General features: G+C 42.6%; 1 protein-coding gene across 6 annotated transcripts in view; it reads right to left on the minus strand.

Moving 5' to 3' along the window:
* STARD3NL (STARD3 N-terminal like) overlaps nucleotides 1-11176 on the minus strand; it is a 34846-nt gene extending 23670 nt beyond the window's left edge. For 4 of the 6 annotated variants that reach the window (XM_074858387.1, XM_074858377.1, XM_074858370.1 and 1 more), the window contains exon 1: nucleotides 11090-11176. The gene's annotated coding sequence lies outside the window, so the exon portion shown is untranslated. Of the gene's footprint in view, nucleotides 1-6874; nucleotides 6985-11089 lie in introns of all 6 variants that reach the window. The other 2 variants (XM_074858336.1, XM_074858326.1) reach the window with 2 other exon arrangements.
* Nucleotides 11177-12853: the final 1677 nt, after the last annotated feature.

A 12853-nucleotide genomic window follows, 5' to 3' on the forward strand; every position in this document is an offset into this window, starting at 1 on the left:
TCCTGGCTACACTTGCACATTGTGTTAATGCTGGGGAGCATCGGCTCAAACAGAGTCAGAAAAACAAAATAAAATCCTGTTTCCACTTGTATGCTTTGTGTTATGTGTCCTTGAAAGTGTTTTTGGAGCTGAAAAACCCCCGGCATTTCCGGCAAATAACAGTCTCATAGTTACTCAACTCATAATGAGCGCGAGAGAATCGAATAGAATAGAATCATTCAGTTGGAAGGGACCTACAAGGTCCATCTAGTCCAACTGCCTGACCACTTCAGGACTGAACAAAAGTTAAAGATGGTATTAAGGGCATTGTCCAAATAAATACCTCTTAAACACTGACAGTCACGGGGCAGCAACCACCTCTCCAGGAAGCCTGTTCCAGGGTTTGACCACCCTCCCAGTACAGAAATGTTTCCTCATGTCAAGTCCGAATCTCCCCTGACAGATGCAGGTCTGAGCCATTCCCACGTGTCCTGGCACTGGGTACCAGGGAGGAGAGGTCAGCACCTCTCCCCTTCCCCTCCTCAGGAAGCTGTAGAGAGCAGTGAGGTCACCCCTCAGACTCCTTCTCTCCAAACTAGACAGACCCCATGTCCTCAGCCACTCCTCAGAGGACATGCCTGCCAGCCCCTGCACCAGCTTTGGTGCCCTCCTCTGGACACGTTCAAGGACCTTAACATTCTTTTTAAATCACGGGGCTCAGAACTGCACACAGTACTCAAGGTGAGGCCACACCAATGCTAAATACACCGGAATAATCCCCTCTTTTGACCAGCTGGCTATGCTGGGTTTGATGCACCCCAGGATGTGGTTTGCCCCCTTGGCTGCCAGGGCACACACTCCTGACTCCTGCTGAGCCTGCTGTCAACCAGCACCCCCAGACCCCTTTCTGTGGGGCTGCTCTCCAGCCACTCCTCTCCCAGTTTATATATGTCCAGCATTACTCCATCCCAGGTACAGAATCCAGCATTTGTTCTTGTTCAGTTTCATCCCGCTAATCATTGCCCGATGTGCCAATCTATCTAGACCCATTCTGCAAGGCCTCTTGTCCCTTGAGAGTGGCAACAGCACCTCCCAGTTTAGGGAGCAAACTTGTTAATGGTGCATTTAACTCCTGCATCCAAATCCTTGACACATACATTGAACAGAACTGGCCCTAGAATTGTGCCCTGAGGAACAGCGCTGGTGACTGGTCTCCAGCCAGATGTAGCCCGATTCAGTGCCACCCTTTCAGCCCTCCCCTTCAGCCTGTTCTTCACCCAGCTCACCATGTACCTGCTCATCTCGCAGTTGGACAACTTGTCCAGAAGGATACTGTGAGGGACAGCACCAAAAGCCTTAGTAAAACCCAGAAAAACTACATCCACTGCCTTCCCTTCATCTACTAGGCAAGTGAAATGACAGAACCTGTAAGCTTACTGAAATGTTAAAACACTTAAGAGGCAAATAAAAAGTCTAAGATAAGAATCCACATTAGTATATTGTGATATACTGTCTCCTTGCTCCTCCTGACTTCAAGAGAAGTAAGATTTTATCCTTTTTCTTCATAACTGCATGCATTCACTTTCACGCAACTCCTACCACTAAAATATTTAGCTAAGTAAGTTTTCTCTACAGACCTATTAAAAGCCATAAACAACAGGGTTGTTTTTTTTTTTTTTCTGGAAAGAAGCACAGTTTGCATCTATCTAATTTAAAATAAATGGGTGCTTTTGGATTTTTTTAAACTTAATTCTTATGGCTATAACTGAGACTTCCAAACAGAGAACTAGATTTCAATTCTTATCTTAGAGAACCAAAGATTTCACTCTTATTAATCATATTAACTAGTATAATAAGTGAAAAGTAAAGGAGTTTATTAAAATTAGGAAGGTTAGGACCGCATGCCTCCTCTGCCTTCAAAGTCTGATGAAGACTTCAGTAATACATGGTGAGAGCTAGCGCATGATTTTCAGGTTACATTTATAATTAACACCATAATTTTCACTCATACTGACAGAAGCAGATGGCACACATTGCATGTGTCAGTTTTACATGTTTTAGAGATGCAGGATCAGAATGGTACTTCTCCTATTCTTCCATCCTACTGTCCTTGGTTTAGATTATTTTTATGTTTACTATGTTAATGTATCACACATGAGCACCAGCACAACTTCTGTTACTTTTTTTGTTTCCAAGGAAAAAACACACAGCAGAATGTAACTGAGAAGAGGCAACAGAAGTGATTTAAAAAAAAAAAGCTTACTCATAGGGCTAGCAACAGCTCAGCAAAATCGAAAGTGAAAGTGTCACATGGAGGTAGTTTTAGGAAAAGGCAACACTCTTTTAGTTTAAAACATCAGAGAAACCCTATTTTCATAAAGTAACCACAAACAAAATACTGTGTCACGATTGCTGCTGAAATCTACTGAAAACTTAGAATACTTTTTACATGTCTCTGACAATACCGCCCAAGAATTTCCACCATAAACAGCTTTTCTGTGAAGGTTAAAAAAAAAAAATCTGAAAATATATGTATCTTTTTTAATTAGTAAAATAGGATGACATGGCCAATACCATGGCCAAGATGGTAAACTATTGACAAACCTACAAGGTTTTCTGTATTAAAGTCTCTCCTGATGAGAAAGCTGATAAAGGGCAGTAATATTCATAACAAAACAAAAAAATAAAGCACTTCCTTGCCAAAAAGTTTCCTCATATAGAGATAAACAAAACGTGCCAGTTCATTACCTCTCCTTCTCCTTACCAAATAAGTTATTTTCTGATAAAAGGACTCACATTACTGCTTACACTGCCTGTTAGTCTCTAGAAACACACTATTGTGGCATAGTAAAAACAAAATTCCTTACAAGACAGATCTTAATACAGTAACTGGTATTATAATCCTAACATTCAAATATTTAAGTTATACTTAAAGACAATTTCAGATAATTTTAACATGTATTTGTGTAACAAAACACAACAATGTATAAGCATAGCAGGCAACATAATACCTACAGGAAAATGGTCTTCAAGTCGAAAAGTTGCCAACTCAGAACTTGCTAAGTGAGGAGGACCCTGGGCAGTATCTCAGCCCTGACCCAGCGTGGGCAGTACCACCACACAGTGGACGGCCTGTCACAGACACTCCAGATTTACCCAGTCAGCATAGCAAACTATGCCGGACCCGAGTTCTCTAAACGCATCCTCTGGAAGCAACAAAAGACCTCAGGGTCTAGGAACTAAGTGTGATACTGATGTGCTTTCCCACCATAACAAAATTCAACTTCATTCTTCATCTAGGCATGGACACAAATTGCTCTAGCCAACACCTGGGACAGAATATACAATTAACTGTAAAGACTGCTTTAGTACACTGCATATACAAAGTCTAATAAACTGAGAATATCTGGTATAAACCTGTATTAACCTGCAGGAGTATTAGCAGAATTTTCCCAATGTGTTTTCTGACAGTCCCAGCATAAACCTGGATTAAAAGCCAACACAGATAAACCCAACTTCTGTGAAGTTGAGGTAATGCTAACTGTAAATTGGGAAAAAAAAAAAAATCCCAGAGAGCTGGAGACTGCCTTCACAGCTTACCTGGACACATTTTTTTATACCATTCTCTACTATAAAATAACCAAAACCATTCTGCTGACACACTCTCTCCCTCTTCTGTTTATATAACTGAAAGAACTAATTTTCATGAAATGTGCTTGTAGAGAACACATTACTAGTGACCCCTGATAGTCTTTGCTCCCTTTCCTGAAGGGCACCTAAATCCTTTCCAAGATGTACTCCTTCTGTCTCTAGCTGTAACACATCATTGCCTCAGCAGCATTTCAAGTTTCAATGCCTTTAAAAATACTTCTCAGTCTGAAGTAATGTTCTGTTGGAAACAAGTGTTCCTTACTAAACATGAGGAAATATTTAAAAAAAATAAACAGAGCACACATTTGGGGAAATATACCGTCTTAATTTCAAAGCTGATTCAGTTGCTTGGTATTATAGCCTGATCTTGAAAGTACAGATTTTGGAAAATGGAAATATCTCCAGATGTAAATATCTCCATCTTGCAAATTTAAGTTTTAGCTAAACAAGAACCAATATTATAAAGCCCTTGAATTTCACTACCACAAAACATTAGTCTAGAGATAACAAGCAGGCACACAGTTACAGAAAATGAAGAGAATGAAAACTCAGTAATTTGTGTAGCCACAGAATCACAGAAATGTTGGTTGGAAGGGACCTTTGGAGGTCATCTAGTCCAAGCTCCTCCCGAAAGCAGGACTGGTGCTGGACTTGACCAGTGCTTACACTTCATCAGTTGAGGCTCTCAACAGCTAAGTCTTGAAAACCTCTAACAGTTTCTCTGGGTAACATGTGTTAGTGCTGCACTAACTTCCACAGAGGTTTCCTACGGTTCAACTCAAGCCTCCCAAGCTGCCCCTGGCTGTGCTCCCTGCTGCTACTGAGATCAGTCTGGCTCCATCAGTCACTACTTTAAGACTCAAACTCAGCTGAATGTATCGGTTAGCCAAAATTCAGGCATGAAAGGAAGCCATAGGGAAAAAAAAAAAAAAAAAAAAGACTTGCTATCACAAAAATTAACCTGCAATTACTTTAAGGCAGGTCCAGCCTTTCCTGAACTTTCAGTTTCAGCAAACTAGCTAAGACTCGTTGTGAGATCTTACTGGCATAACTCTGATTGCCAACAATACTCAGAGGTTTAGAGGACCACCTCTAAGCAGTAGCTTTTATAGTCATGGGAAGTTGCCTAATGAGTGATGCACCGCAGAGTTTATAACCCTGCTTACTCCTTGACATGGTAGATCAGAAACACAGCATCTGAATCCTGAATTGGACAAAACCAAAAATATTTGATGCCATACTTACTCAAATTGACCCAATCTGTTTTCCTATTAATTACTTCACAGCATATTTGGAAGTTTAAGACTACTCTGCATCCTTTCTCTACCGATGTTCCTATTCCAGGTAAAGCACAAAGTCCACAAAAATGCACTGGTTTTATGAAATCTAGTTTTAAAATAGGGAGGCAGAAATTTTTGAACTATATAATTAGGTACACCATGGTACTGGACATGCTCATCCAAAACTAAAAGCTACTAAATAATAGAGGACTACAAAATAATCAAATGCAAGCTAAAAGATCAGTAGTTAACATTTGGAAAGGAGACTAAAATAGGAAAGATATGTAATTTTCATTGATGTGGCATTCTAGTTAACATTCAGGTCACATTTTATCATCAAAAGGCCCAAACACAGAACCACCATTTACAGAATTAAAATCAATTGCTTCAAATCAATATTAAGTGGGTTGTGTCTGAGGAGCAGGCATAACTTAAAACTCATGGCTGCACACTGCACCAAGAGGCCCAGGCTCTGAACAGTGAGACTAATTATTATACACCAACATGAAGGTACCAGAGCTGAAGAAGCCTAATGCTAAAAACATGGTACCACAGATACCTAGTCCGATAACTGTTCAGTCCAAAGAAAGTCTTCCTTCAACCAAAAAGTCTGTCCTTCATTGCTCCTGACTTGCACAGGATTGTATTTCCTTTACCATTCATTTGTCTCCTGTGGCTCCCCTTCCTCTCCTCTTCAGCTTTATTCTCATAAAATTCCTGCAAAGTAGTAAAGCACATCTTCCTACTTTGTCTGTAAGAGTAAAATCAGCTCCACAATGCCTACTCCAACAGAGATTTCACCTAGTTACGCAGTTAAAGATACACCTTATCTTACAGTCTATCCTCTAGACTGACTTCCTAGCTAGTTACTTACTGAAAAAAAAACATTCCAGTAGTGTTGCATTCAACACGCACTAGAGACTTTAAGCAAAATACGACTGAAAAATTGAAACTGATGCACGCCCACAAAATTCCCTGAACATAAGCACAAGATACTGTGTGTAACTTTTTGGCAATACTCTAGATTTTCAATTAAGCAACGCAGCAGGAATTACAAGTTACAAATATGCAACACATTTAAAGACTGTGAAGACTTCCCGTCAGAGGGGCAGGGCAAGACTTAGCATCCAGGAGAGAACTCCTTACAAAGAGTTTGGCTTTACCCGAGCATTCAGAACTAGAGTAGCTCTGCTTGACCCTGAAGTAGCAGCTCTTACCTATCCCTGAGGCCAAAAGAACAGTTCTCATCCAACATGCAAAATGAATACACAAAATATGCTTGAGTACAGTTTGTACGGCATACAAATTACTCTTATATTTATAATGTACATCTGGTTTCATACCAATGAGCCCTGAAATAACTTCTCACCAAGATTTTGAAAGGTATGCCACCAAGCAGATGGCTAGGTGTCAGACAAAAACAAAGCAAGGGGAGCAATTAACTTGCCTTGGTTAGAAAGCAAGTGGAAACACAAGTATTTGTGCTTTTGCTAGCAAATTAATGTTATTTTGTTTTGCCCAATTCTTATTATTTCTTTCACATGAGGTTTAAGTCCTACTTTCTGCAAAATGATTACACAATTCTACAGTCATGATATTTACTTAAGAACTGTATTTGAAAAATATTTAGATAACTCCTCCCTGTAAAAAAAATAACCCACCAGTTTGTTTTTAAGTTTCCTTGAGAAAGATGTTTCCTCAATTTCCTATGCTTTAATGGGGATCTAACAAAAGTAACAGGGCAGTTGCACAAATCGCACATTTGTACTGAACAATATTTTTCTCAGAACATTGGAAGAACGTGCTGAAGAGTGCAGGACATAGTTTGCAAGCTAAAAGGAGAAAGAAAAAAAGTAAGTCTATCTTTTGGGTCAGTAGGACATCTGAGGGAACAGCAATGTCACCTTCCACCATCCCAAGAGTGAGACTCACAGATTCAGAAAGTCAAATCAAAGTGCTCCAACCTTGGACTAATTTTTCCTGGCAGCTGAAGAAGCCCTGATACTGAACAGTGTCCTGCAGAACGCTGCTGTCCTTCACAGTCACTCCACTTTCACTTCTTGCTCTACAAGGGCTGAGAAAATGGGACAGTAAACAGCTTGTAAATTTGGTATTGGCATTACCTTACTCTTATCTCCATTGCCACTTTCCCCTCTGGGTTCAGACTTTTTACTTCTAAAATGAGGAAGGAAGACTTTGTGCCTGCATACGAGTATGCTCAAACCAGACACGAGAAGCAGCATGTGAAAGAACAGTTCTTCAGAGTTAAACAAACCAAAGTGACTTTGAAAATATACTCCATGCTGACTTCATGACACACTTGAAAACACACTTTGCCAGAACTCAAAATGTGTGGAGTTCTGCTTTGGTTTAATCGAGAGTGAGATATTAAATATGCAACTGTATTCTATTTTAAGAAAAATACTAAAAACTAACATACAAAAAGGATGCACCTTCCGAAGGTGTGCCGCAGATCTCAGCTGTACCTAAGATATTTAACCACTTCAAAGTACAAAACTGAAGCCTGTGCGTTTTATCACTGTTACATCCTTAGACCATACAAAGAACAAGTATTTCAGTTACAGAATTGACGACACATCGCCCCATTTGAGGCCAATATGTTCCAATCAATAGTATTCACTTATTTAATTAATTATCAAAACTAAGTTATTATTCTCTTAAAAATAAAACACCACCTCTTCTTTGGTTCAGATGTTCTAGACTAGTCTTGCCAAAGACCTGAAACTACTCCAGGAATTTAAGGTTAGATGCAATCAGCTTCCCACAGTTATATTAACGTATGCATACAGTATTTTTGTATGATTTATGTACATGTACACATGGCAGTAACATGCAATAGTTGTATGCAATAAAAAAATTTTAAGAAATCCAGTGACTTCTTGCAAAAAACAGGGAGGGAGAAGAAGTGGACATAAAGGGGAAGTGGCACAAAGACAGAGCAAAGACAAAAAATCTCTGCCAAATCTGGTCTTAACTCCTCTTCACATCTGTTACCGGCCCTCTGAAGCTGACTTTGTAGCCCACCCAACATAAACTCACAGAAATAAAGATTTCACTGCAATTTTTACTCCACTAAGTACTAAATACTAAGCAACAAGGGATTATAATCCATTCAGTTTCCCATAGTTAAAACAACTGGAGTCCAAATAAACCTTTTGGGTATCAAAAGTATATCTATATTATCATGCCAGCATTTCTCTAAATACCAAATACAATTCTTTAAGGAGACCAAACATCTTAATGATTGCCTTGAATATCAAACATGATACTGGTTTGTTATGTAGGATACTCATACACTTTTTTTCTTTGTTTTCTCCAATTCAACAGCAAACATATACCCCAGGGCTGCCAGCCAGATACTACCTGGACAAGAAAAGCTCTTCTTTTGCTAGCACAGAATTGTGGGACTCTTCCTGAAATATGTCAGTCATTTTATGTACTAGTGGGAAACACTCAGGATTCCATCACCCCCTCAAAAACTATTCAACAAAATGGTGTGAAAATTTTCTCCAGGCAAACTCATGCCCTGGAAATTCTTCAGAGCTCTTAGAAATACAGTATTTTAAGAAGCTGACATCCATTTTAGAATACAGGATAAACTTTTGTAAGATTTTTCACTGTTAACTTCTATACAAAAGGAAGTATCACGTTTTACACATTACCTCCATTTTTCTCCTTACAAGACTTTAAGGGTATTGTAAGCAAACAATTACACAGTCCAAGTAGCAGCAAATTTTAGCAAAGATCTACATCTGAACCATCAGCATAAAATACTTATTCCAACACACCTCCACATAATTCATTTAGTTTTTCTGTCAATGCTAGATAGAAATTAAGCCCTGATGTCTGAAGTGATGCTGTTTCAGAGCTTTGGCTGATGACCGAGTAGCTGATCTTAACATGAAAAGTGTGATGTCATTCCAAGTCATTTGTTTGGTTCTTTACTTTATAATCTTTAAGATTTTTTTTCACACTTTCATTTTTGATCTTACTCCTAGTTGAATTTAACAGAGAGGCAGAGAGATAATATATAAGTTATCTTCTAACAGGATCACTAAGGGTTTCAAATTAAGAACAGATTTTTAGCAGATACAGTTAAATTAGAGAACATTTTAAAGGATCACAGATGTGTTGCTTAAGTGACTCAGCTAAGTTGCTGGATGCTGCTGGCTAACCATGTGAAATCACAGTCTCTGCTGTCACAGGTGTGATTTACCATTACCACATCACCAATTTCTTCTGCAAAAACACTGATAATATTGTGCTTGCTGACCGAATTTACTGAATGAAATCCATTAATCCTTCCTCACTAGAAATTAGGTTTGGCCCTGTAAAACATTTCAACAAATACTGTTATTAAAACATGTTTAACTAGGATGGTCTGATGAAGTTTAAAATGGTAGTCTAAATACATTCTTTCATGTAAATGAAGGCCTAGAACAATTGTGCTAAACTCATTTTGAAAAACTCATGGCTAAACACTTGAGAATTTATGAAAACTGGAATGCATCATGTCAAGAAATCCACATTCTCACCCAAATGCACCAAAAAGAACATCTAATCCATCTTAACTAAGAGTTTAGTAATTCACAAATTTCAGCATTGCTGAAAAGGTCAACTATTTCTTTCTTGACATACCAAGCCTATAAAGAACAACATTCATCCTGAAAGAGTAACACGCAAATAACAGAAAAATAAAGTTAAGGATCTCTGTCATATCAGCAGGGCCACTGGTGCATTTTACCCAAAGTATCTGGCCCTGAACACTATCAACAAACAAAAACCCAATCACTCTGCATCTGGCCTACTTAAAACTGCAAAGCTGATGAAAAACATCTACTAAAAATAATAACAACCCTATTGGCTTATAAATAGAAATGAGCCTTCTCACAAGGTTGGATTGACTAACAATCCCCCAAAACACTAGGATTTCCAGAACAAAATGACAGCTCTCATAGCAATTACTGCTCGACACAATCCCACACCACGTTATAAAAGCCAAGATGACATACATGCATAATAAAGTACTGCCAACACTGCAGAAATACCATGATGGCCTTGTACCTCTAAGCACACTAACATGACTTTTTTTTAAAAAGCCTCTTTCTTCAAGTTTAGTATTTGTGGTGAATATTTTCCATGTTAAAGTCGATCACTGTACTTACACCTGACTACCACGAAATTGGGAACTGACTCACAGTTAGCACTTCATCAATGAGTAACTTTAACTGCTACTGCTGATCAAACTGCTGTAAGCTTAACCAGCTCGCTCTGCAGACATGCCAGTGTAATCCTTAAGGTATATGCAAACCCCTACATTTCAAGAATGAATGACCCGCTTTTAATTCCGGTGCTGAAATCGGGCAGTGCCTCTCCAAAGTTGCCTAAATTCAGTCCAACGCTAAAATTAAACCTCAGCATAACATTTTCCCACGATGGAAACCAGCGGACTGCACGCCCTGGTTTGTTTCACACCGTTATCAGCAGGACAAACAGGTCACTGTACCTCCGTGAAGATGTTCTTTGCTGAACTAGGACCTCAGAAAGAGAGGGAAAAAACAATCCTCCCCCCGCCTGCAGGTCGGCCAGGAGGAGAGGTGACGGGCGTGCGGGAGGCCGGGGCGCAGGAGCGGCAGCACTACAGCCCTGCCGCTGAGCATCCCCCCAGCCCCCGCGGGCACCCCCCCGCCCGGTGAGGGGACCCCCGCCCCGCCCCGGCCGCCTCCCGACACGTGACCGCCTTCCTCCTCCTCCTCCTCCATCTCTCCCCACCCCCGCCAAGCGCCGTTTCTCCCTCCCCCCCGCCGCAGCAGGAGAGCGGGCGCGGTACCGGGGGAGCACAGCGGCCCGAACGGGGCGGGCCGACACCCCGCCCCCTCCCCAAGGAGAGCGGCGGCACCGGCGCGGGAGGGAGGGGAGGGGAAGGAGGGGGAGGCCGCAACGGCGGCGGCGCCGCGCGCTGCCCGCCCGGGCCGCCCTCACGCCGCTCCCCTCAGCCGCGGCCTCCTCCCCGGGGCGCCGGCTCCCGCCCAAGGCGCGGCCAGGCCGGGCCGCCCCTCTGCGAGCAGCGCGCCCCGCACCCCTCTCGGCGTCTCTCCCTCCCCTCGTCCCTTCCCCCCGCTCCCCGCTGCCGGGCGAGAGGCGGCGGCAACGCTTACCCTGGGCGCGCCGCTCCGGCCCGGGAGAGGGCCCGCACCGCGGCCACGCACCGCCGCAGGCCCCGGGGACTGGCGGGGCGGGGCCCGGCGCCGGAGGGGGCGGGGCCTGTCCGGGGGGCGGGGCTAATCCGCAGTCCCCTCGGTGGCGCGGCGGTGCGTGGTTTTGAGCTTAATTTTGAGTTTAATTAAGGGTGCGGGGCGCGGCGCGGCGCCTCCGGGAGGGTCCCGGTACCCCCCCCGCCGCTGTTGGCTGGGCTGCGCCACGCCCCGGTCCGGCCATGGTGCAAGGACGCTGGGTTCAGAGGCCGGGCGGAGTGCGGGTGCCCCACGCTGTGCCCCGCGGGGAGGGGGGGGGGCTCTTCCCTTTAAATGTGGACACCCCCAGATTATAATGAAGCAATCAAAACGAGCAGGGAGACTGATTAGCTGTCGTTGGCCTAGATTCTGCTTAAGCTCCTGTGTCTTCTGGTAGCACGGTCCTTACATTTACAGAGATTAGCCCCAGGAAATCCCAGCGTGATTGGCATCACGGTGAAAAGGTGACGGAAACTCAACCAACCAGCCGCCTAAGAAAACCATCCTTTCCTTTGAGGAAGCACGGCTTCTGTCCTTATTGAAGCCCAAAGCTTGTCAAATGCTGACATATGTCGTAAGGTTTGTCTGCAGCTCAGTGTTGCAGGCCAGATCCATGCTACATCTCTTCTAACAAAAAATGTGCAGAGATAATGTGCTCTGCTGTGCATATCGAGTTACACAGAGAAAAGAAGAGCAAAATAAAATTCACAGAATCACAGAATCATCTAGGTTGGAAAAGACCTTGAAGACCATCCAGTCCAACCATCAACCCAACCCGACTCTTAAACCCCCCCAGGTATGGGGACTCCACCCCTGCCCTGGGCAGCCCATTCCAACGCCCAACAACCCCTTCTGTAAAGAACGCTTCCTAATATCCAGTCTAAACCTTCCCTGGCACAACTTGAGGCCATTCCCTCTTGTCCTATCGCTCTCTACACCCTCCTTTCAGGTAGTTGTAGAGGGCGATGAGGTCTCCCCTCAGCCTCCTCTTCTCCAGAATGAACAACCCCATCATCACAGCTGTTGCATTAGAGCAAGGCAACGGAGGAAGAAGGAGTAAAGCAGGGGTCTAGGAAGAAAGGCTGCAACTACGCAGCTAGTGGTCACCCAGCCCACCCTGCCTGGCTCCGCAAGGCCCCGCTCATCCTCGGGCAGATCAGTGCACAGCAAATGCAGCAAGGTGATGCCAGCTGCTGGGGTGCTCAACCCGGAGTTAGAACACATCTGGAAACAAAGCACCCTAAGTATTTATTATAAAAAACATTATGGTGAATGATAGCTGAAGTGAATCACGTCATCCTTGTTCCACAAACCCAGAACCTGTGATACAATGCCCCATTCGTTATTGCCTCCCATTAATGGGAAGGGAGAGGAATTCCCTTAGCTGTGAGGAAAATCTTGCAAGATCTTTTTTTTTGCTAATAATTTTTTCTTAATCAAAGTCTATAAACACACAATCACATTATGCACTTTTATGCTTTTTACCCATGTTAGTTAACTTTGATTATCTTTGGTTTTTTTTTTCAGAGTTACTGTATTAAAGATCACCTCAGGCTTTCAAGCAACTAACTTTATTTAGAAATTATTGTTACTTTACGTACAAATGCAAAGAGAAATACTTCTGAATCTCAGCAGCAGCCTGTGTTTGAATAACATACCACCGAAGAGTTTTGGTACAAGTTTAACACA

Source organism: Strix uralensis, chromosome 1, assembly GCF_047716275.1.
Source record: "Strix uralensis isolate ZFMK-TIS-50842 chromosome 1, bStrUra1, whole genome shotgun sequence".
NCBI lineage: Eukaryota > Metazoa > Chordata > Aves > Strigiformes > Strigidae > Strix > Strix uralensis.